Raw genomic sequence first — 22,742 nt, forward strand, 5'->3', positions numbered from 1 at the left:
TTCTCCTGGGATGGAGAACTGAACCTGCTCACCAGGTTCAGGCTAGTACCAGTGCTGCTGCACGGGAGGGGTGAGGTTTGTGTTGCCAGAAGTGAAAGGTGGGGAATGAAGGAAAGGTGGAAATGGGGCCCCCCTTTTTTGGCAGCGGTGAACTATTAGTCTCCTTCAGCTGTAATGTGAAACCTCGCCCTCAGCTTTCAGTCTCAGCTCCCTCCCTTCCCCTCTCTCCTCTCATTCTTTCCCCAGGATCAGCTCATGTGTGCTTCCAGATGCTGATCCCATTTCCAAGCTGTACTTTCAAAAGGGAAAGGGAAGAGGTTGAGTTTCACCACCTCGTCAGGAAGACAGCCAGTTGCTGTTCGGGTGCTTGCTAATTACTTGAGCCTAAGGATGGTAAACGGCTTATAGAGCAGTAGCTGTGTCTCTGTCTCAGGCAAGGACAGCTGTGGGCATCGCCACATATGGGGATGGTGGCATGTGTGGCTGAGTTTGGTGCTGGTGCGACTGGGGGGCCCTCGAGGTTTGGGGTGAAGGGCAAGAGCAGGATGATACCTGGGTCCCCCTTTGGTGGGAGCAGCAGCAGCAGCACAGCGTGCAGCCAAGATGCGGAGGTAGGGCAGCAGACCAAACTCCTTGGCAAACAACCAAGGGACCTTGCTTCCGCTGAATGGCATGAACGCCGTGTCAGCCTCACTCTGCTTTTGTAGACCAGTGTCTCTGTGCCATCCCTTGCTGGTGGCAGGGAAGAGGCACGTGCAGCCTGATGAGATGCACGCCCACGTGTGCATTTAGCAGGGGCACGGCATGGGTCAGAGTGCGCGTTTAGGAGATGAGATGGAGATGTCTGTTAGCCCTCAGTGATTGCTTTACAGCTACTGGAGCAGATCCTGTGCTGCCTACTGAGTTTTATAAAGCACAGGGGGTGAAGATGATGTCACCGGGGGGTTGTTTGCCAAAAGCAACAGGGTGTGGGGAGCCTTTGTGTGCGTGGACCGACCGAGCGGCCATACCTGGTGGGAAGGGCAGGTGGCAATTGGTGTGCGGCACAAAGTGGAGATGTTTGTGCAGCTGTTTTCAAATAGCAGTAGGGAGAGGTGGGGGAGTTTGCTCCAATTTGAGGGTTGTTAGGAATGTGAATCCTCCCGCTTTTAGTTTTTTCTTTGTGTTAAACATTTAAGCCTAAATTCTTCTTGTTGGTATTTGAAGACGTTGTGGGAAAAGAGGGATTATTGTGGGGCTGCGTTGCTTTACAGGGTAAGATTATACACCGGGTGGCTGTTAGAGTGGATTTGTGTTCCGGCGGTGGAGTGCATAAAGGAAAGAACTGGTGTATTGATATTAAATAATGGTGCCACTGGATATGCTGAGCACAAAGTGGCTTTGTTTTCAAGGATGTGTTTTTATAAATCTTACACCCTTATAAGCCAGCTGCACTAAAAAAGACGAAAGAATCGCCCCATGTTTATAAGAGAGGGGCAGTATAGGAAAAGCTGTAAGTAATTCCATAGAGAGGTATGGTTTTCCTCCGTCCCTCGCACTTGTTTGCAGGCCTGGGGCAGGTGTTGGGAAAGGAGCTGCGTGGCCAGAGTCCTCCTGGGAGCTGCTGCTGCTCTGCCTGATGCCATGGCTGTCAGGTGGGGGTCACGTATATGTGTGGAAGCTGCTGCTGGCTTCATCTCCTGTGCTGCTCAGCCCGGCTCATGGGCTTGGGTGTTACTGGGGCCTGGGGCCCTCTGCACAGCTGTGGCAGTCGCTCTGGTACTGGCAGGTGACGGCGTTGCAGCTGTCTCCAGCAGTGTCCCATCTGCCTTGCAGAGGGCAGAGGGATGCAAGGAAGGATCAGGGCTCTGTTCGGAGCCTCTGTGTCCTCAGGCTGAAAGTGCTGAGGGCGTGTTAGAGTTCATACGGCGGGCTGCAGTAATCACACAGCACTGGGAGAGCAGGGGGAGGAGAGCACGTGAGGGTCACTTCCGATAGATTAGTACAGGTATTACGGTGCCAGCAGAAGGCATCCTTCTGTGGAGGTTCCCAGCCAGGAAATACCTAAAAAAGCTCTCCCTGAGGGTGAGAGGAAAGCCCGATAGGTCTGCGCACTAATTAATTGCCCAGATATCGCTGCAGGAGCAGCTTGGAGAAGGGAGTGGAGAGGGGGAAATAGGAATTTCCTGACTCTAGTTTGCAAAGCTTTGACTGCAGAAGGAATTTTCAGACACAATGACTGGAAAGCAGGGCTAAGATTAATAGGTAGTCTCATCTTCTTTTGCACTGCCTGCTCCTGGATAGTGTTAGCTGAGCATCAGTTGAAGCAGCACAGAGCGTGCTTGGGAACTGATGGCATTAAGCAGAAAGAATGAGTGAATCTGATTAGCTCTGCTCTTCGTGCATTAAGCAGAAAGACCGACTGAAACGTGATTGCAAACAGATAACAGCAGTGTGCGCACGCAGCATACCACGACCCAGCGCATGGGGTGATGGATCCAACCATGTGATGGGGTTGCTCCTTGTAATTGAAGGCACTTGCTGTTCAGCCGAGGTTTCTGTCACACTTTCTCATTGCCCCGTTGGTTGCTCACTACCGTTTTGGATTTGATGATCCCTGTGAGTCCCTCCCAAGTCGAGGTATTTGGTGATTCTCTGACTCTGTGACAGCTCAGCCCCACGATGTGTGCCCTTCTGGCCCAAGGGCTGGCAGGAAGGGGTGCTGAGGCCAGAGAGCCCTTGCTATTTCTGCCGGCCCCTTGCTGCCTGCAGGTGGCCAGATGCACTTTCCAATGGCCTCCGGCTGCGTGGATGGGTGGCTGCCAGCAGCACACGGTGCGGGTGGGAGGAGGAGGTGTTGATAGTCAGGAAAAATGCTGTGGGTACCACAGAGGGTAATGAACATCTCCTCTCACCGCTCTCCCCATGCATCAAAGCGCACTTAAAAAAAAAAAAAGCCTTCATCTTTGACCCCCATTAATGGCTGGCTCAGGCTGTGTGAGAGTTTTACGAGGCTGCTGCTGCTCCCACAGAGTTTAATTATTTAGTGTGTGAGGTAGAGGCTGGTGCCTGCTGAATCCCAGGGTTCAAGCCCTGTTGACTGGCCTGTGGGGTTGGTTACAGGCGCAGTCGGGCTGGGTGTGAAGCCGCGTGCTGTGGGGATCCTGGTGGGACTCTGGGCTGCAGCCGCACGGCCCCTGGTGGGGCTGAGCGTGTCGTCCTCTTGCTGTCCCTGCTCTATGCGAGCTGTGTCCTGACCTTCAAGGGCTTGACAACCTGAGAGAGCCCCAGCTGCTCTACTGCTGCCTCCTCCTGCATGCTGGATCTCCTCTTTCCTGCTCAGCTTGGGCCTGTGTGCACCCTTGGGGTGTGCCGGTGGGCTCAATGTGCTGTCTCCATTCACCCCATTCTGTTTCTTCCCTCTCCTCTGCCTCTTCCCTTTCCTTTGCTGTGGGCCCAATATTTCAAGCCATGTTGGGAGACGGGGTCGGGCTGAGGTGGCAGAGGGAGGGTGGAGGGGTGGAAGGGGCTTTCACTGGTAGATGGCACTTTGTGCCACCAGCTTATTCTTTAATTTCTGATGATTATGGGCCTAGCTAAATCAGCTGGATCTGCTAGACAGATGCCAGGTGCTCTGCGTCCTGTCTCCATATTCTACTCTGTTTTTCTATTTGTCTTTTTTTTCCCTGAAAATTAATAGGATTCTGCCCATTGATGATTAAAACATCGCCTGGAGTTTGGGAATGGATCAGATGCGTCTGTCAGATGCTACCACATTGCACCCAAAGAGAGGAATGCCATCCAGCTGGGGGTAGGGTCTGCTTTTTCTTTCCCCCCATCGGTGTGTAGAGTTACTGAAAACCTTCCTGTTTTTTTGTTTTTGGTTAATGCAAGAATTTGTACTAGAAAATACTGGCTTTCAAAATGGATTACTTTATTGTTTGAGGAATTGCCTGCTTTCTTCTCTTTTTGGTGTGGAGCTGTGTTGTGCTTGTTATGTTCAAAATGTTATTAATAAGCTCGAGTCTTTGTGGGATTTTGGCAAAGAAAACGTTTCAGTAACTATTTCAAGTATTTGGGGAGGGAGTTTTTCTGTTTTAAATGAAAAGTGAATCTATTCTTGATTGCTGAGAAAGACAGAAATCGTTGAACTTGTTTTTCGAAATGCCAGAGTTCCGTTCATTTATCTCAGTTCTGGAAATCGATGTGAAATGGACCAAACTTGCAAGAGGGGAGAGAAGGAAAAATGATCAGTAGGAAGCTGCCTCCTTTTATATATATATACTGCTTTACAGGTTTCTGGCTGCTGCAGGTATAGCACGGAACCTGGAAGGAGATAAAAGGTCTGGGAGAACGCAGAGCTGGAGCCTCACACTCTTCCCAGCGCAGGTTGCTGCCCGAAGTGGCTCTTTGGCTGCCAGCCATGTGCTAGTGCCCATTATCCCGGCTGGCGCGGGTTCGGCTGCCTCAGCAGAGTGGCTGCAGAGACAAAACACGGCTCCAGCTCTCAGAAGCAGGGTGGGCTACCCGGGTCGGGGAGGAGACACGCGTTGGGGTTCGCATCTGGAAAAATGCTGCTCCTGTGGCGCTCGCTTGAAATCCAGAGTTGCCGATGCTTCACGATGCTTTCCTGTTCTCGTTGAAATTGCTTTTTGCCTTGGAAAGGAAGGGTCTTAAAACTGAGGGTTTCGATGGAGCTTGCTGCAGAGTGATTCTTTTCTCCTCGGTATGTGAGCTTCCTGAATGAATGATTTTGAAGTGAAGTAATATTCCCCTGCAGGGCCTGCCTCTCTCAAGTCTTTAGACTGTCACAGCAACAGCACGACTACTAGTGCAGTATTAATAATTTATGTGTGTCCCTCATTTTGGACCGTTGTCAGTCATTACAGCCTCTGCAGGCTGGGAGAGATGAGAAAAGCACAGCTACGCTTTGCTGCGATTCTCTCTGCATATCTTCTCCGGGTAGGCAAAGGCTTTCAGTCTCCAGAGAGCGTCTATCTGGAACCTTTTAGCAGTGCTAAATTTACAGAAATAATACCAGAAAATAGCCTGGCGGTGTCTCATTTCAGCGATCTCTGTGCACAGCTGTACTGCTTACATTGGACTCTGCTGCAAGGGTGGTTCAGATGATGGTGAGCTCTGCCTGCCTGCAGTAGGTGAGGGAGGGCCGAGCTCTCTGTGGGTCCCTCCCGGGCACAGGGCCCAGCCAGGTTTTACTTCTGTGCTGAAAGCAGCTTTCTACAGAATTGAGCTTTGTGGCCTCGATTCTACCCCTCAGCCTGTTTTTAAAAAGAGGGAGGGAGATGGTCGGAAGGTTTGTGTGCTGCCAAGGTGTTCTTCCTTGAGGTAAGGACCAGAGGCTCTGAACGCAGTGAAAACAGGCCTTCAGAAATAAGGCTGGTGGAGGGATGTCACTGGAGGACTCGACTGGTTTACATACAAAGGATGCATGGTGTGCCTGTGCTTGTGCTGAATTCTGGAGCTTGGCGTTGCAAGCTTTTGCTTTCTGCAAAAGCTCAGTGGTCCACAGGGAGCTTCTCCTTCACGTCCCGTTGGAAGCACCGTGCTGTGTTTTGGGGAGCTTTGAAGGCGCAGTGAGCGTGAACTAGTTGGCATGTTTCAGCAGGCATGCTTGCAGGTACCGAGCAGCTTGAGTCATAGCAGCCCACCTGGAGTGGTATGTAGCGAGCGGGTAAGTCCTTGGCAAGAAGCGAGAGCTCACGCTCTGATCTGCTGCTGGTGGTCCGGGATGCTTCAGTGCAGAGAATGGGGGACGTGGGGGATGTGGTTTCCTGCTGTTGGCGACGCGTGGATGGATGGGTGGATGGATGGACTGATGGATGGATGAATGGGTGGATGGACAGGACTTTCTAGTAGAGAATGTTCTGCAAAGAATTTGAGCTGTATTTGAAGCCTGACAGCTTGGCTGCTGAAAGGCTGATTTCTAGAATAATTGTTTTGGGGGAAACGAATGTTTCTTTAAAACTGGATTACATTGTTTCAAATTCTGTTTTTGAACATCTTGGCTTGGAAAAAGCGTTGGCTCAAAAATTGCTGCATGTGTGCAGAAGGATCTGCAGAAAGATTAATGGATAAGAAGAAACTTGGTCTAATTGTTTTGTGTTGCATTCATTAAAGTATCTTTTCATTTGAGATTTGATTTTTTTTTTTTGCTGTGATTTGTACCTTTGTAGCTCAAGGCACAAATCCTCCCAGATTCTCTGTATTGTTAAGTCTTCCTCAAAGCCTGTATGTGTAGTTTGAAGGGGGGGTGGGGGGGGAAAGAAGAGATGTAACTAAATTAAGATTTCTTGAACCTAAATTATAATATGCAAATCCCAGATTCAATTGGCTTGGCTGCTGCTGAATGATTATAGCGCAGAAAGCAACCGAGGTGCCATCTTGGACTTGAGATTGCTTGGTTGCAGCAGTAAGAATTGTTTTTCTTTTTCCAGCTGAGAAGGGGCTCGAGCCTTGCTCCTGATCCTACACGCGTGCACTTCATTAAATATACACATGCGTTTGTAACAAAGGACTTCCTGCAAAGCAGCTCTGATTTCTTCTGCAAAACAGAGGATTGGGAAGCTGAATGGAAGGCTCTTCTTTTATTTTTTCTTCTTCTTTTTTTTTTCTCTCTCTCTTCGTCTTTACAAGAAGTTACTTTAAATAGGGAGCTGTTCAGCAGGTTGCAACCAGAATTCTATAATAAGATCTCTGTTCGCTCTCCCTACTTTTTCGCATGCAAAGTTGTGGCTGTAATTATATGACAGCTGCCCTCTTGGCTGACATGCAGCAGATTGAACTGGGGATCTCCAGAGCTAAAAGTGTGAGCTGCTACTCTGTGAGCTAGAGCTCCATAGCTGGAGGCTGTAATGATCTATATCCTTCATGACTGAGCGGAGAAGGGAGCTGCAAAAATCACTCGCTGAGTTATGGTGAGTACACGGTACTCCCAGCGTGTACTGAACCTTTCTTTGAGTGGTTTGTGATAATTGTACGAACTGTTGTCAACTTAGTGGCGCTTTAAAACGGCACTCCCATTTTGAAGCCTTTCTACCTTAAATTAAATGACTTTGCTAAAGCGTGTTAGTTGGGCTCGGGCATTCGCTGCTGTCCGTGTGCTTTGTGCTTCACCATAACAGTTTGTTTGCCATAGACGGCACAGCGGGAGCTTTGTCAAAACAAAGAAAGGAGAAGCTGGAATTGCTGGAATCTCTCCTGTTCCCTGAGGACCTGGAAAACCTGAGCAGTGCCAAAGTGTGTCAGGCTGAGGAAGAATCAATGGGAGCAGAACCATATGGAGCTCCACGAGTAGTGTCAGCCGTGGGCAGCTTCTGCAACCAGCGTGTTGGGAGCAGGAGGGAAGCGTGTTACAAGCGGAGACATTCATTTTGAACTCAGGGAGGTTCTTAATGCCTCTTTCCCTGCCCCGCTAACAAAAGACAAAGAAGAAAGGTGTCTGCTCACCTTAAATGGGCCAAAATACATATTCCTGTAGAACCGTGCAGTTCAAAACCAAGCTGATCTTTCTCCCTGTTTTTAAGAATATAAAAAATGGAAGGTTAGAAGGAGGTCATTAAACATGAAGTCAATGCCAAGATGGTCTTTCAGATTGAAAGCATGAATGCCAGCCCATTGTGTCAGAAGCATTGTGTCAGACAGCAGCTATACTATTAACAGACATGCTCTCTGCTGTAAATTAAGATCACCTCCATATATACCGGGCCATGCCCAGTTTCACAAGTACGACCCTACCAAAGCATAGTTTAGTTAACTCCCGTCCACCTGAGTTGCATCCTCTACTGCCTTTCTTTGCATGCGCAGAGGGTTACAGCATGGCCTTTTTCCTCCCTTCCCACCTCATATGCCTGTCCTGTCCTACTGCTGCCATCCCATCCATTGTGCCTCGGTGACCTTGTGTGGGCTCACTGTCCCTGTGAGCTCACGGAATGACCCAGGTAAAATGATGTGGTTTGTGGTGAGGGGGAATGTCGCTGAGTGCTACCCGTGCCAGACTGTCCTGCCAACCTTGGGCATGGAGTGCTGCTGCCTGCCTTGTCACTCCTCACAGAGTTGGTGGGATGAGGCTTGCTCCGCTTCCCCCGGGAGCCCATTCTGTGCTCTAGTAGACTTTGCTGTCAGGAAATGTTTCTTGACTGTGCTTAAATCATGGGTGTCAACCCCCTGGTCCCTGAGATTACCTTAGCCTGCACCACTTTGAGTGCTGTTCCCACGTGCGCTGCCTGCAGACTTCCTGCTGTCTCCTCCCGCATGCATTGCTTTGGCAGCAGGCAGCAGTACTTTGGCTCCAGCCCCACAGCCCAAGTGCTGCTCCTGGAGGCAGGCACGGGGCTGGGAGCCCACATCAAGGGCCTGGGTCACGATGAGAGGCATGCTAGTCACTTGGAGCAGGCTGTCTAGAATCCAGGCTGCTGGCAAGCCAGCAAGTAGAAGCTGATGCAGCATTCATGTGCATGTCTACCTTGGATGGAGCCAAGTCCAAGGAATCTGTTACAACACAGCTATCCCCTGACCTAATTACATTGCTGTTAGCACACAGATGTTGTTTCCCACGTGTAGAGTCCACTTGCTGCTTTCCAAGCCTTTTCTCTTTCTTTGCTGCCACTTCCTGAACTCCCTCAGTCCCTCATCTGCCCTTGCCAAGATAGGATGAGTAAAGGAGAGGCGAATATATCTGATTTATATCACATCACTGTGAAATCAGGGCTATTTTCTGCTCTGTTCCTAGTACCATCAGACATTTTGCTTACTCTCCTATCTGTCTTTGTGATATCAGAAGACCTCATTATGTGATGTGTATGTCTTTTACAGAATGGATGTAATTACTCCAGAGCTGGAGGGTACATGAACTGTGTAGATGATGACCTGTTAAAGCGTTCACAGCTGCAACAGTTATGAGTACCAGAGATCCAGAGTAGCTTCTTTTACGCCTCCTTGGTGCCCTCCTCTGCCGCCAGGCTGGACCCTGGATGTCACCGCCCTGTCTTCTGGTCACCTTGTTCATGTTCTGTTTATGAGCTGTATCGTCTTTATGGCTGCCTTCTGCTCCTCAGCGCTCTGCCAGGAGTTAATTCTGTGCTGTCTGTGGACGGTCCCCACTCCTTTGGTCCTCATCCTCCTTGCTCCTCAGAGGTCCTTGTCCACCTTTCATCAGTGCCTTACCATCACTTCTGCACAGCTCAGCCTTTCTTCTGCTCCCTTCTCAAGGGATACCGTTCTCACTTTCCCATTCCCAAGTGGGAAGCGTACTTAAGTCTCACCTAGAAGCTTGTAAAATGCGGCCACGCTGTCACCAGACTTTATTTTTACATCCCATTTGCCTTGGGTCACCTCTTTCCAGTTAGCCATGTGAAGGCCTGGGACTGGCTGGAGCACGTGTGTGTCAGGGTGTGTGAGGCCATGCCTGTTGGGCAGCCTCCCAAGCGTGGAATCGCCTCACTTATCCCTGAGCCTTACTAGCTACCCCACTGGGAAATGCAGGATGACCCCGGGTGCCAGCATGAAACCCCACGTGTCCCTGCCCAGCTCCATAGGACACGTTCATCCCATCCCATCCCTGCCTGCTTCACCCATCCGTGCGCTCCCAGCTCCATGCCGCCCCGGGTTTAATTTTTGTTTAAGATCTTCGCTCCTTTAATGACAGCAGGAGCCGAGGGCTGTTCTCTGTGGGGGCTGTGGTGCGCGGCTGTGCTCGAGGTAATGAGACTTGATGAAAACCTCTTGTTATTGTGGCAAGATTTCTCCCTTCTCTGCATATAAGAAAAGGGGAGGGGGGAAGAAAAGAAAAAGTGACAGCCCCTGCTGGGTATGTTAATATATTTTTAATGGCTTGCATGCGGCTAGCTGAAGACTTATTTGTCCAGCCTGCAAAGGAAACAGAGCGTGTGGTGTTCTCTGCACCCTTGGCTGCACGCAGCCCGGGGAGGTGACAGTGGGGGGCTGAGGGGAAATGTCACCAAAATCCTGATGGAATAGATGAGATCCGCCGGGGAAGAGGCAGAGAGAGAAGGTTAATCCCCGGTATCGTCTCCCCAGCTCCTCCCCAGATCTTGCCTGGGTTCTTGTTTCCTTCAAGGGCCTGTGGGGCATGGTGGAAACCACCCTACTGTAATCCCATTGTCGATGCATTGCCCCTTCCTGGGGGCAGCTTCTCTTCTTGTTCCTGAGGCAGCATCCCAGCGGGGTTGGAGCTACATTTCTGCCTTTCTTTAGTTTTTAAATTGAAAGTTTGATTTCCTATTTGATTTTGGTGCCAGGGGATGGTGCTAGACTGGGAGCACTATAGGGACATCCTTTGTAGCCGGCCCCTGCCAACGTGCCAGATTGCTGACTCTGAGCCAGACTGTCCCCTCTGATTGTAAGCAGCACAAAAACAGTTTGTGGGGGATTTCTCTGAGGATACCGACGTTTCCCTTGCATTACAGAGGACTGGAAACACATATGGTAAGTCGGCAGTGTCGGGCTTTGGGGGGACAGCAACTTGTTAGCCACGCTGACCGGATTGTTTTGCTCATCTGAGCATACCCTTATTTAGAGTTAAATGTACCTTCGGCTGATTTGGTGAAAACCACTTTAGTGGTTGGGGATGTGTTTGTGTCAGTCTGTTCACACGGGCTTTCAGTGCTGTCTTCCACACCTGCTTAAAGTGCTACAGCGTGGCCTTCCTGTGTGCCCCTTGCAGGCAGGCCCTCGCTTTTGCTGAGTGTCCCGTGCTTTCATAATGTGGTTTTCCAGCTGAGTTGAAGCTGGTGACGGCATCGTGACTTATCCAAGAGCATGAGTGATTGTGAATTGGCACAAAACCAAACCAGAGACCCACCAGGCTTCCCATCCTGTAAATATGGATTGCTGAAGCCCTGCTATCCTCGAGTAGCCAACAATAACAGGCAGCTCATACGGCCGCATTGTATTAGTTTTACTTAGGCCTCCTGGACTGATAGTATGATTATAAAACAATTGGGAGGCTTTTGTTTGTCTCCTTAAGCATACTTTCTAGTACTGTATCCAGATTTGTTTTCAAGATGACCCAAAGAGAGTCTGTTTTATACTGGGCTTGTACCAATTTATCTCCCCCTTCCCAACCCTGCCACGATGGATTTAAGAAATGATACTGTCATCAAACCTGATAAATCTAAGTCTTCAATGGAGAGTAATGTGTGCTCAGTGGGTTTTTTTTCCCTTCTTTTGGCTTAGTTAGAGAACTGCTGCTGAGGTATAACAAATGTTTCTGTGAGCTTTAATACTTTAATTGTAGGTAAGAGGGTTTTGAGTCTACTGGCTATCTTGAGATTGAAACAACTGAATAAATAGAAGTCTTAGTGTAGATGCTAGTAAAAGTGAGTGAAGATCAACCTGAGTTTGACGTGGGTGAAATAAAATCCCATTTCCTTTGAGCATCTTTCAGTTTCTCACTATTTAGGAGGATGTCATTTTCTTGGTCCTCTGATTGTCAATGTTTTTCAGCCTAGAAAAGCTTGGATCCTCAGGTGGGGAATGTGGGGGAGGTGAAGGAAATAGGCAGATGTTCCCCAAACCAAACCAAACCAAACGAACACACCGAGTCACAGGTTCACTTTACCTATTCTTAAAGTTTACTTTAAGGTCATCTCCAGCAATCTCCTGACACTGTAACAGCCCCTCTGCTAAGATACATTGGCACAACCCTGTTCTTTCATAGCTTTGAGGGTGCTGGGCTGTGCAATGCATTTTTCTTGGTTTCTAGTTGTTTACTAGAGCAGGGCTGATGTGGTTTCACAGAAGGGAATCATTGGTGGGGGTTTCAGAAGACCCCGTAGTATCTCACTGGTGCTGCACTCAGGGTAATAAGGTGGGCATGCTACTTCTGGGAGGGAGAGTCTGGTGACTTCTCTGCTCGGTTTTATTACGTGGGAAAACGAGCACACAAAACTGGAGAAAGATCTTTGCTGTTCGGGTGACATTGTCAAAGTGAAGATCAGATTTGAAGCAGGCACTTCCTTGCATTCCTGAATTATGCGCTGAACTATAAAACTAAATGAAATTTAAGAAATCACCTTGGTTTCCCATTTGTAGCCAGAGGGGATGGCCTCGAGCATCAGGTATGAATTACCTACGCGCCCTGCAACCACAACTTTGAATCCCGGCAGGCCTGACTTAGCCCTGTGTGCTGTGATCGATAAATTGACTTCCATGCAGCTTATTATGTGGGGCTCTTTCAGATGTGACCTTATTAAAACCTGGAGTCCTCTCTGGACATGCACAATCCCATAACTGTTTCCCTAAGTACAGAGGAGGGTGTTGCCACGGCATCCTTCACAAAATCCCTTTCTTCCCCCCAAACCTCTGCTGAGAGGGGTGCCATCTCTATGCTGGTCATTTACTGAGCTCCAGCCACTGGTATACGAGCTCTTTCCGGGTTAGGTAATAGTGTACTGTACTTCATTATGCTGCCTTGCTGGTGAAATTCCTGTTTTACACCCAGTACACACACAGTACAAATAATCCTGGCCATCTCTAGCCAGCTTGAGAGGTTTTTATAACCTCAGACTTTTCCTTCCCTCTTCCTGCTCCATGGGTTCTTTTTTGTGTTGCCTTCAGAGCAGCCTTCTTCCCTGTCTCCCCTTTGACTTCCTTCCCCTGTTCTTTGCATGCTTGGCCACCAGTCAGCATCAAAATGCCTGTGTGCTCTGGCTGGACTTTTAAATGGATATGAAATATTCAACGTGCAGGGGACAAAACTGACTTGTCACAGACATGTGGGAGAGAGAAGGGAATGACCCAGCACCCCAGGATGAAGCTCGAGCTGGAGCCTACTCTTTTCTCTCCTGCTTCTACTGAAGTTGGAAGTTTCTGCCAGTGTCACATCTCTGCTCCTGTTTGCCTACCAGCAGTCTTTCTTTTTCCTGGCCTTTTTCTTTTCATCCATGCTGAGAGCATCTTGGGTGGCATATACGTGGAGAGCAGGTCTTTGTACCTGACTTCATTCAGCTCTTTGTCAGGGGAAGAGCAGCTTGCTGGTCAGGGCACCAGCCCTGCTGCGCCCATTCCAGTGCTCACTGTCTGTGTGGTGGGGCTGGGGGATGTGTCTGGGCTGCAAAGCACTCGCAATGGTAGAGGAAGGCTGGGGACTGTGGACTGCAGAGCTGCCCCTGCCCTGCAGGATCAAAGGGGTGCTGGTAGCTCAGGCTTTGCGGGGAAGCAGAGGGCAAGAGTTGATAAAACCTGCTTCTAATCTTCTGTTTTGGATAAAACTCTGAGCAGCAGCAGAAGGGCTATAGCTGCTGATGTACAGATTGCTGTGGCTTGGTCTCATTTCACATTGTAATGATTTTCTACGAGTGTGTGTGTGTGTATGTGTGTGTGTCTGTGCTAATGATGGCTTTGGTTCAGTGCAAGCTGTTATTACTGCACCGTGATTTCTTGGTCTCTTTCACAAGGAAGTGAATTTTCCTGGTGTCCTGCCTCTCTGTATGCACATGCATGCACATGTGTGTGCACTTTGGGATCTTGCTGGATGGAGAGTGCAGTAGAAATGTAAAATACTGTAATTATGTGCAGCGCTCATTTCTATTTTTGCTCTACAGTCAGCCTGGCAAGTAGAACTCTTGTGTCTGGGCAGTCTCTGATCTGATCTGATCTATTTGTCTGTGCTTTTTTGCATTGCGGTTTACAGCTCCGCAGTTGAAACCTTCAGGATTACTTAAAGATGGAATGAGAGCGTGCTTCCATCGGGCTTTGTAAAGGCCATTCCTTCTAGTGTGAAATAATGGCCCTAAATGGCTCGGCAGTGCCCCTTTTAAATCCGCCACTCTGTTCCCAAGAGGTGGAGGAGCAGAGGTAATGTATGGCTCTTCCAGGAATGGAGGCAGCTCTGTGGTGGCAGCTCACTGCTTGCCCCTGTTAGCAGGGCTGTTGTGTCATCACCAGTGAGCCAGGTGTGTGGCAGGCAGGGGAGCTGAGTCAGTCCTTCTCTACAGCTCCCTTCTCAGCTGTGGGAATGGGGCTGTGGGGCTGGTGGTGTGGCGGAGGGGCAGGGGCTGCCAAGTGGGTGTGCGTCTTGGGGACCCCTGGCCAGTGCTAGTATCGCTGTGCTGGAACAACATATGGATGGGATGTAAAGCCGAGACCTAGATCCATCGGTTGTTAAAGGTGCCCTTGAGCTTTTCACAAGGTTAGGGGACAGTGCCCTTAGTGTCCTGGCCCCATTCCAGTTCATTGCTTTATGCCCATCTAAAATTTCCCTTTCTCCTCCCCCTGCTGCTTATCCTGGGGAAGTTCTCAGTTGCTTCCTCCCCTAAAGACCCACAGGTAATGCTGCTGGCACACAGCTGATGCTTTATTTCATCCCAGTGCTGAGGGAGGGATCCCTGCGATTTGGGGTCCCTGGGCTGCAAGAGGTGCTATGGAAACATGGAGCTGTTTGGGGTATACGCACAGACACAAGAGCGCAGTTGGTTCATGTTCCCCTTGGATGCCGTTTCGGAACAGGTAAACAGGCATCCCAGTGGCATCTCCAGCTCCATCCAAATCGTCGATGCGTGTGTCTTCTGTGCGTGTGCGTGTGTGTGTGTGTGTGTGTGTGTGCGCGCAAGCCGCTCTCTCCCCCCCTTCCATCTTGGAACAAGAAAAATGTGTCAAGCCCTCTGGCTGCAATCCAGGACTCTCCGTGGAACTATAAATCGACCCGTCAGGGAGGGGGAAAGAGATTAACGTTGGCCGTCTTCATTAGTGAGTCCCCGGAGGAAAGCGGGTCTGCCATGAGCCGTGAATGAGACCAGCTGAGAGGGAGAGGGGGAGTTTGTGGTTTTTATCTCTGCCTCCAGAGACCCCGGAGGAGCGGAGGAAAAGAGCGTGATAGGGATGGGAGGATGTAAAATGAAGGAAGCCGGAGCGTTCCATTGGCGAGCAGGTAGCTGGTTGCCGCTCCGCCGCGCCAATCCCTGACCTGCGAGCCCATGTGTGTGGCTGGAGCACTCGGCATGCTAATTGGGAGCAGTGAGGAGCGAGCCCAGTGGCAGCGCAGTGCCCTGCCTTGCTAAACAAGTGCCAGTAATTGCGTTCGTGGTACTTGCATTATGTCCATTTTTTTTCAGAACCAGAAAAGTGCATTTCTCACAAGCAGCATAATTCTTCCCAGGCGTTGCTTGAGGGTGGGTGTGCTTAATTCCCTGCCCCCAGACAGAAAGAAGAAAGTAATTCTTCTCTGTGCTTTATTATCGCTTGCACACGGATTTTTGCACGTAGCTGCCGCTTTGAGCTTCAGACAGCGATCTCTTTCTTCCTTGTTCTGTTTAATGTATGTGTTTGTACTGCAGGCTCATGCAAACACACGCATGCACCGACACACACGTGTGCTAATTGTTGTTTCTTCGAGTTGAACGGCAGCGTTTCAGGTTCCCTTGTCAAGTCCCTGAGAGCCCGGATTGTGGTGGTGCTCCTACCAGTAAAATCTGGTTTAAGCTGGTGGTTGTCTCCCCCCCACCCCCCACCCCCCCTGCTTCTTGCAGTGAGTGACGCAGGCTCGACAGCTCCCGATAGCGATGCTCTTTATTCACGGATGCAGCATCCCTGCCGTGGTGGTGATACGGTCGCACACACACCGCTCCCACTGGGCACCTCACTGCGACCCGAGGGAGCCGAGATGGGAGGCCTCTTGTCTGCACACAGGCGGTCCTTGTCACCTCTGCCGCGCGACAGCCGCAGAGCCAATTAGTGTCAGTCGTGGCGGTGGCTCTCATTGATGGGGATGCAGACCCAGTCCTTGCTGGGAGCTCAGCTTCCCACGCTGTGTGTGCCTCGATCCCCGCTGACCTGTGCAAACCCAGCGCGAGGCTTTGCCTTCCTGTGCCCTGGTGGTGTGCAGACGGCTCCGCTGTGCGATTTGGCAGCGTCTCGATATTGTTTTCTAACTGGCACTCACAGCACAGTTGTGACTCCAGGTTCTGGGCTTTTAGCATTTACTCAGTGAAGTGATGCTCAGTGAAAGTAATAATCCATTTTTCTGACACGATAGAAGATTTTTTTGTAACGTTTTCTTTTGTGAAAAGCAACCTATAGCTATGAGATCGCTAATGCCAGGAGCTTACAGGCAGAATTGGACAAGCAATAACAGTTGGATTGGAAACTGTGATTGTCTGTGTCTGCTCTGCCCTCCTGAGGCCCCATCTGGAGTACGGCATCCAGGTCTGGGCCCCTGGCTCAAGAAAGTCGTAGAGCTGTTGGAATGGGTCCGGTGGAGGCCATGAAGATGCTCAGAGGGATGAAGCTCCTGTCCTGTGCAGACAGGCTGAGGGAGATGGGCTTGTTCAGCATGGAGAACAGAGGGCTCTTGGAAGACCTCATTGTGGCCTCGTAAGCAGGAGGGGGGGAGCAACTTTTACATGACCTAGGAGTGATAGAACAAAGGGGAATGGCTTTGAACTGAAAGAGAGGAGATTTATGTTAGATGTTAGGGAGAAATTTCTTTCTCACAGGGCGGTGAGGCACTGGTGCAGCTGCCCAGAGAGCTGTGTGTGCCCCATCCCTGGAGGTTCAAGGCCAGGTTGGATGGAGCCCTGGGCAGCCTGAGCTGGGGAGTGGCAGCCCCTGCCCACAGCACGGGCTTTAAGGTCTCTTCCAACCCAACAATTCTGTGATTCTATAATTGTGTGATTCTATGAAGTGTGGCAGGACAAAGGAAAAGCTGGGGGAAAGGAGGGCACTGCTGGTACTGAGAAGTGGCATTTCAGGTGAGTTGGCCCCAGGGCTGGTCTGACAGCTAGGAATCCCCTGCGTCACGGTTCCCTTTCACACCTGACACTGTTGCTGGCTCAGGTGCACGCAGCGATATTTTCTCATTGCCTTGGAAGGAGAAGAAATAGGTGATGATGAGTACAAGGGTAACTGTGCTACGGTGTCACCACACGGCACCAGCTCTGCTGTCACTAATGAGCAAGCTGACAGATGAGCTATTCCCTCTTCAGTGCGCAGGGAGCGGCCACCTTCACTGACACCCCCTCCTGGATCTGCACCAGAGGCAGTGCTGTCACCTGCAGAGGCAAACCTCTGGCAGCCGGGTTTCCTTCTGCTCCCAGAGTGGACCGTCCTGCTGGAAGCGTGGAGGGCTGAGGGAAGGCAGGCAGCCTGCTGGGGAGAAGGGCTGTGCTGGATTAAAGCAGCTGCTGAGGGACTACTCCAGTGAAGCTTGAAATCAGATTGTTTGACAAACATCATGTTAGAAGCACCTGGCTGCTTCTGTTTGCCCCACAGCTCCCTACCTCAGAGAGAAAAGAGGCATTTCTGTGGCTTCGGAGCCACATCCCTTCCTCTTCCCTTTGCCCAGAGGGCAGGCTGCCCACTGATGTGCATGGAGTGCCAGGGGGAGCCCCTCGCTCCTATTCCCCCTGCCTGTGCCAGACGGGGAGCTTGCAGAGGGTGGGCTCCTTTGGTGGGATTTGATATATGTTTTTTTTCAGCTCTGATTTTTGTTCTACCTCATTTGCATATTGTGTTTTTTTTTTCCAAGCCTCTGCATCCTCCTTTCTTCCTCCTCTTTTTTTTTCTTATTTTTTTTTATTTTTTTTTAATTCTCTTCTCTCTGCTGAAGATTGCTTCCTAACTCTCAAATGTCCCTCCCCCGCCTCACTCCCCCCCACTGCATTTTTCTTTCATCCTTTGTTCTTGATTGCTTGTGCCCGGGAGCAAAGAAAGGAGAAGGAAAGGATACCATCTCTCTATGAAATAGACGAGGGAGAGAGAAATGCAGCAGACAAAGTTGTCAGCCTGGCAGAGGGAGGCTGAATGCACCTCGGGAGCGCAGGGCTCTCGTTGACACAGGGCACTCACCTCCTCCATTTCGCTGTGGGACGCCAGCCGGGGGCTGCCCTGCAGAGCGCTGTTTGTAGCATCTGCTGGCCCAGGGAACGAAACGGGGATGGACCAAAACCATCGAGTTAACAGAGTCCTGCACGCGGTCCTGGTCCCACTGTGCAGCTGCGGCGTGTCCCTGGCTCAGGAGCGTGGGTAATCATGTGAGATGTGTGCGCACACTGGCTGATGCATCACATCTTCTCCTGCCTTCCATCTCCTCTCTCTCTGCATCAACAGCGCTGCCATAATCTCTCAAAATCAACAGGCCATTACGGTCTGATGTAACTCAATGAGTACTCTGAGACAGAAATCCTGCAGTGTACTTAAAAATCCTAATGTAGAAACACAGCACCGTCCTGCATTCTCCCTCCACCTCATTTACTGGTTTCTAGTGAAAAAGCAGCACTGCTCCATGCCCGTACATATTCAGCAGAGTGGGTTGCTAATCTGAAGCTATCCTTTTATTCTCGTTCTGCTTACAGACCGTTAAATATGTTCTGCTCTCCCTCCTGCCCCAGCCTCCTCCCTTTCTACCATCAGCTTTTGTAAGCGCTGACTTCAGCTCGTGCCTTGGGAGAGGGGAGGTCACACAGACCTCAGAGAAGCCCTCTGTGTCATCAGCTATGCCCATGCAGCTGGTCCCTTGCCAATGGCACATGTGTTTTTGTTGATTGGACCCTGCAGGCGGACACTTCAGGTGGAGACGGTCCATGTGGGTGTTGCACAGCAGAGGTGTCTTTGTGGCGCTGGGGGATGTGGTTTAGTGCAAATGTGTTTTGGGTTGTTGCTTGGATTAACTGATCTTAGTGGTCTTTTCAGCCTTAATGATTCTGTAGTTCTTTCTGCTGCCAGCCTCGTTTCCGTAGGAGAGCAGTGTTTCAGACATAGCCTTACATTTCAATCCTTCTTTGTCATCCCCTCCCCCAAGTTTGTGCTGCAACCACGTTTCTGCCTGAGAGCTGTGAGCTGTCAGCCTTGTTGGGAGGAGGCATTGGCCCTCCCGGTGCTGGCAAGTTATTCCTGTTTCTCATAGGACTTTTCTGGTCCGAGATCTAGGATGCACATAGGTGCAGCATCAATGTCATATCCCACAGAACTGGATTTTCTGTCACTATCTTGTGTTGCTTAGGATAAACCTGGATGGTGGGCAAGACAGAGGGAGATGCTTGCTGTATAATGTCACCGTGGTGTCAGCGGTTCTGCTGAGCCTCTTACTGTGGCATCTTGCAGGAGGACAAGGTGGTCCTGCTTTGTGCACGGATATTGTGTCAGCAATGGGGTGCTGGTGGTTCTCCTTTCTGTCTTGGCTTAAGGTAGAGTTACAAAGCTGGATGCCGTATAGCTGAATGCTGTACCCCATAAGTTCTCTCCAGCCCACCTGAGGCTTGAAGACAAATGTGGAATGGCTTATCAAAACCTGTCATGCAAGCTGTGCTCCGGGCTGTAGAGACACTGGTTGGTTTTGCCATCTAGGAACCTGGGCATGGTGACACTAACTTGTTCCCTCTCAAAAGCGGTCTGTGTCTGTGGTCCACTGATGTTGACTAATTGCAGGCAGATGACCAGTACAAAAGAGCTGGCAGAGATGCATGACTTAAGTTCCTTAGCTGTCAAAAACAGATGAGCAATTAGCAGAGCCTCTTACCTGTTCTGCCTGCAGGTTTAATCCAGTACTCTGTGGCTGGAGTAAAAAAAAAAGACAAGTTAGTGATGCAGTCTCATGTTCAAAGGAGCTATTTGGGGTTTCTTGCCAGTGGCAAAACATCTGTTCTAACAGGGTAGCTCATCACCCACAACATCCCTGTACTGCATTCCACGGGTATCACTGTGGACCTGATGAAGTGTGGTAGCAGAGGGGAGCAGAACTGCCATGCTGCTGGGATCCGCTCAGCCTGGTGTGCTGCCTTGGGCATGGGAGCTGGCTGCCATAGCGGAGCGGGGACTGAGTGCTCAGTGAGAAGTGAAGGACATTGGCACTGTGGGTCATTCAGAGCAACAATCCCAAGAGAGAAGTTCCTGCTTCACGTCTGTTAGCTGGCCTGCTTCTGACATGTGAGGGTCTGCGTGAGCTCGTAACTGCTCCCCTGCCTGGTTCCTCTGTGATGTTTTCCTTGTCCTTAGAAAAGTTCAGTGGAACTGAGGTGCTGTCCAGGATTTTTTTCTGGATGAGGGAACTGTATCGAGGGAACAGTATTGCTGCATGTGCATCTACCCTGTGGATGCGGGGGCTGTGACTTTGCCAGGCCTCATCTCAGGTGGTCTCATGAATGCCTGCAGTTAATGAACTGGCCTTGGCCTCTTTCCGAGTGCGCAGGGAGCCCTTCTGCCAGAGCTGCCAGTGGAAATGAAGGTCCCCTTTGCTCACGCTTCTCCTTGCATCCAGCCAACGTGTTTCATGGCTTACTGGCTGCTGGCTGTGGTGACTGCGTCACAGCTGCTCGCACTGTTTGAGCTTCTCCTCTCTGCTTTCCCTTCTCATTATCCCCCCGCCTTGCACTCTGAGCAGCCTTCTTTGGCTGGTTGCAATGTCCATCCTGAGCTACAAAAGGCTCTTGCCCAGCTGTGTGTCCTGACCATTACCCCGTTGTGCCGATTCTTCCTCACGTTTCTCATTTCATTTGAAAACACTTTCCCCCCCCCCTCTCATCTCTCTTAGCATTCCTCTCTTCCTTCCTTTGAAGATGAGCACTTGAGCCAGTTGGGAATATTGATCAATTTTTTTTTCTTTTTTTGTTTCCTGGAAAATGTTAAACAGCACTAAGTGCCTGTCTGAAGCGCTGCCCTGGTGGCGTGCCGCAGGGGAAGGAATGCTGCTGTCCAGCTGCCTGCTGACCTCAGGGCACCCTCTGCTCTGCAGCCAGGCTCCCAGCCTGAGGTGGGGGCTAGAGAGTTTGTGGCATGGCCCTCCATGAAGCAGCTCCTGCTGGGGACTGTGCAAAGGGAAGTGGAGCCACGGTGCCTGGCTTTGTCACCAGCAGCCAGCGAGCCTGGCAGTGCCTCAGGGCTCTTCCTCACCCAGGAGGGGGAGGAAAACCTTGTGTTGTTTTGTTTGGGCTTCTGTTTCCTGGAAGCTTTGAAAATACCTGTGATCTCCTGCAGCATAATGAAGACATTCTTAGGTCTGTTTAACTTTGGAAGCCTGCGCAGAGTTCAGATTTTCCTTGAAAATGCCTTCAGAAGGTGCTGGAGGGCGAAAGGACAAGACTGGGTGGCAAACCTTTGTTGGGAGGATGCTCTGAGTAATCACTAAGCTGCAGGTTGGCGTGAGGTTGTGCCTGCCGTGCTGGGGCTGTGGTGCACTTACAACACATAACAGCTGCAGGCAGAGAGGATACAGGGCTTAGCTGCTCTGGCAGCTGTCAGAAATGGAATTCGGGCTCAGCCCTTTGCTTGCTCCAGTGGCATCTCCCAGCCCAGAGCAGCTCTGGGTCACTGCTGCCCATCAATTCTGAAACGAGAGGGGATGGCAGCAGTGGGCAGGAACCTATCGATTGTGCTGTAAATCAAGATGATGATGAAAAAAGCCTGGTTCTTGGGAAAGTGGAGGTCTGTGTCTCACCTGCTGCAGGCAGAGGGGTCTTGCTGTCAGCTCCTGGGGGTGCTCACAACATCAGTCCTTGCATTTGCTATGCATACGGGGACAGTCAGCAGTATACAGGCGCTGAGATCAGTGCTAGCCCTCTACATTTTTTATGCAGGGTTTCAGCAGGGGTGAATTAGGTCTGATAGTGATACTAGAAGGTTCAGTCTTACCTAAAAAATAACCCCAAAGAGAAATGGGACTAGGGAGCTACCAGGGGCACCAGAGCTAGCGTGGAGCTGGTGTGGAAAGGTGGCACAGCTCGCTGCCTCTGCTCTTGGAAACAATGCCTGCTGGTACAGCAGAAGATGAAACGTGTGAGGTAGGACTGCTCTGTGAGCAGTGAGCTCTGCCCCTTTGAGCCTTGGGGGATGCCTTGCTTTGGGAAGAGGAAATCCAGGAATTTCCCAAGCGCAAATCTGAGAAAGGAGGCAGCGCTCCAGTGGGAGCAAAGGTGCTGATCTGAGAGGGGAGGTGACTGCAGGGACGTGGGGCAGAGGTGAGAGCCCATAGCAGGGCTGCAGAACACAGCGGAGCCAGAGATTTGTGGGACAGAACAAATTGCTGGGCAGGAGGTGGGCAGATGGAGAGAGATCTTGGAGGAGGTCCCAAAATTGCCCTGTTTAGTACATTTGGGAGAGTCATCGCTCTTCTCATCACGCATATGTTTTGGGAATGGGCCAGGGGAGGTCTCAACAGAATCAAAATCACAATCTCAACTTAAAGAAATAAAAACCCAAACAAAACCAGACCCACTATTCTGGGGTCATTTTAAATGCACTGAAGAGTAGTGGTGGTTTTTGCTTTTTTTTTTAATATCTGTTAACTATCTCTTGGTTTTCTTACCATTCCATTCTAAGAGGAAATTCTTGCCAGGCCCTGGTTCAAGTGTAAGCGGGAGTCTCACACAGATTGAGGACAGATATAGAGGCAACCCGGGAAAAGTGGAATGGCAGGAAATCACGTTGATCAAAACCAAAATGCTCAGCACAGCCACGGCTCTCAAACAAGGGAACCTTTCCTACAGCACGTGTTGCCCCTGTGCCATAGATTGTTAATATGTTCTTTACAGAGAGCAGATGGAAAAAGTCTCTGGGGACGGGATGTGTCCCCTGTGGCTGGAGAAGAGTCTGTGTGTGCTCTGGAGGAAGGGGAAGCAGCACGTCTTGCTTTGCGTGTGTCCGGGTTAGCTCCAGGAGGACCGTGGCTCTACTGGATCTGTGTTTGCTCTAGGTGCTCTGGGATGCTGAGGTCAGAAGAGCTTCCTCTGGTGCAGCGGGGAACTGCTATAACAACTGCTGCTTCTGCTGTTACGGGCCACACAACGATGAGATAT

The 22,742-nt window shown here is 50.5% G+C and overlaps 1 protein-coding gene across 6 annotated transcripts in view; it reads left to right on the forward strand.

The window, feature by feature from the left end:
- The window catches only part of TCF20 (transcription factor 20), a 114,073-nt gene that overhangs the window by 5,269 nt on the left and 86,062 nt on the right, over positions 1-22,742 (forward strand). For 5 of the 6 annotated variants that reach the window (XR_011902802.1, XR_011902805.1, XM_072328452.1 and 2 more), the window contains exon 2: positions 3,680-3,790. The exons of the other annotated variant lie outside the window; for it this stretch is intronic. The gene's annotated coding sequence lies outside the window, so the exon portion shown is untranslated. The remainder of the gene's footprint in view (positions 1-3,679; positions 3,791-22,742) is intronic. 6 annotated transcript variants of the gene reach the window in all.

This window comes from Excalfactoria chinensis, chromosome 1 (genome assembly GCF_039878825.1).
Source record: "Excalfactoria chinensis isolate bCotChi1 chromosome 1, bCotChi1.hap2, whole genome shotgun sequence".
Lineage (NCBI taxonomy): Eukaryota > Metazoa > Chordata > Aves > Galliformes > Phasianidae > Excalfactoria > Excalfactoria chinensis.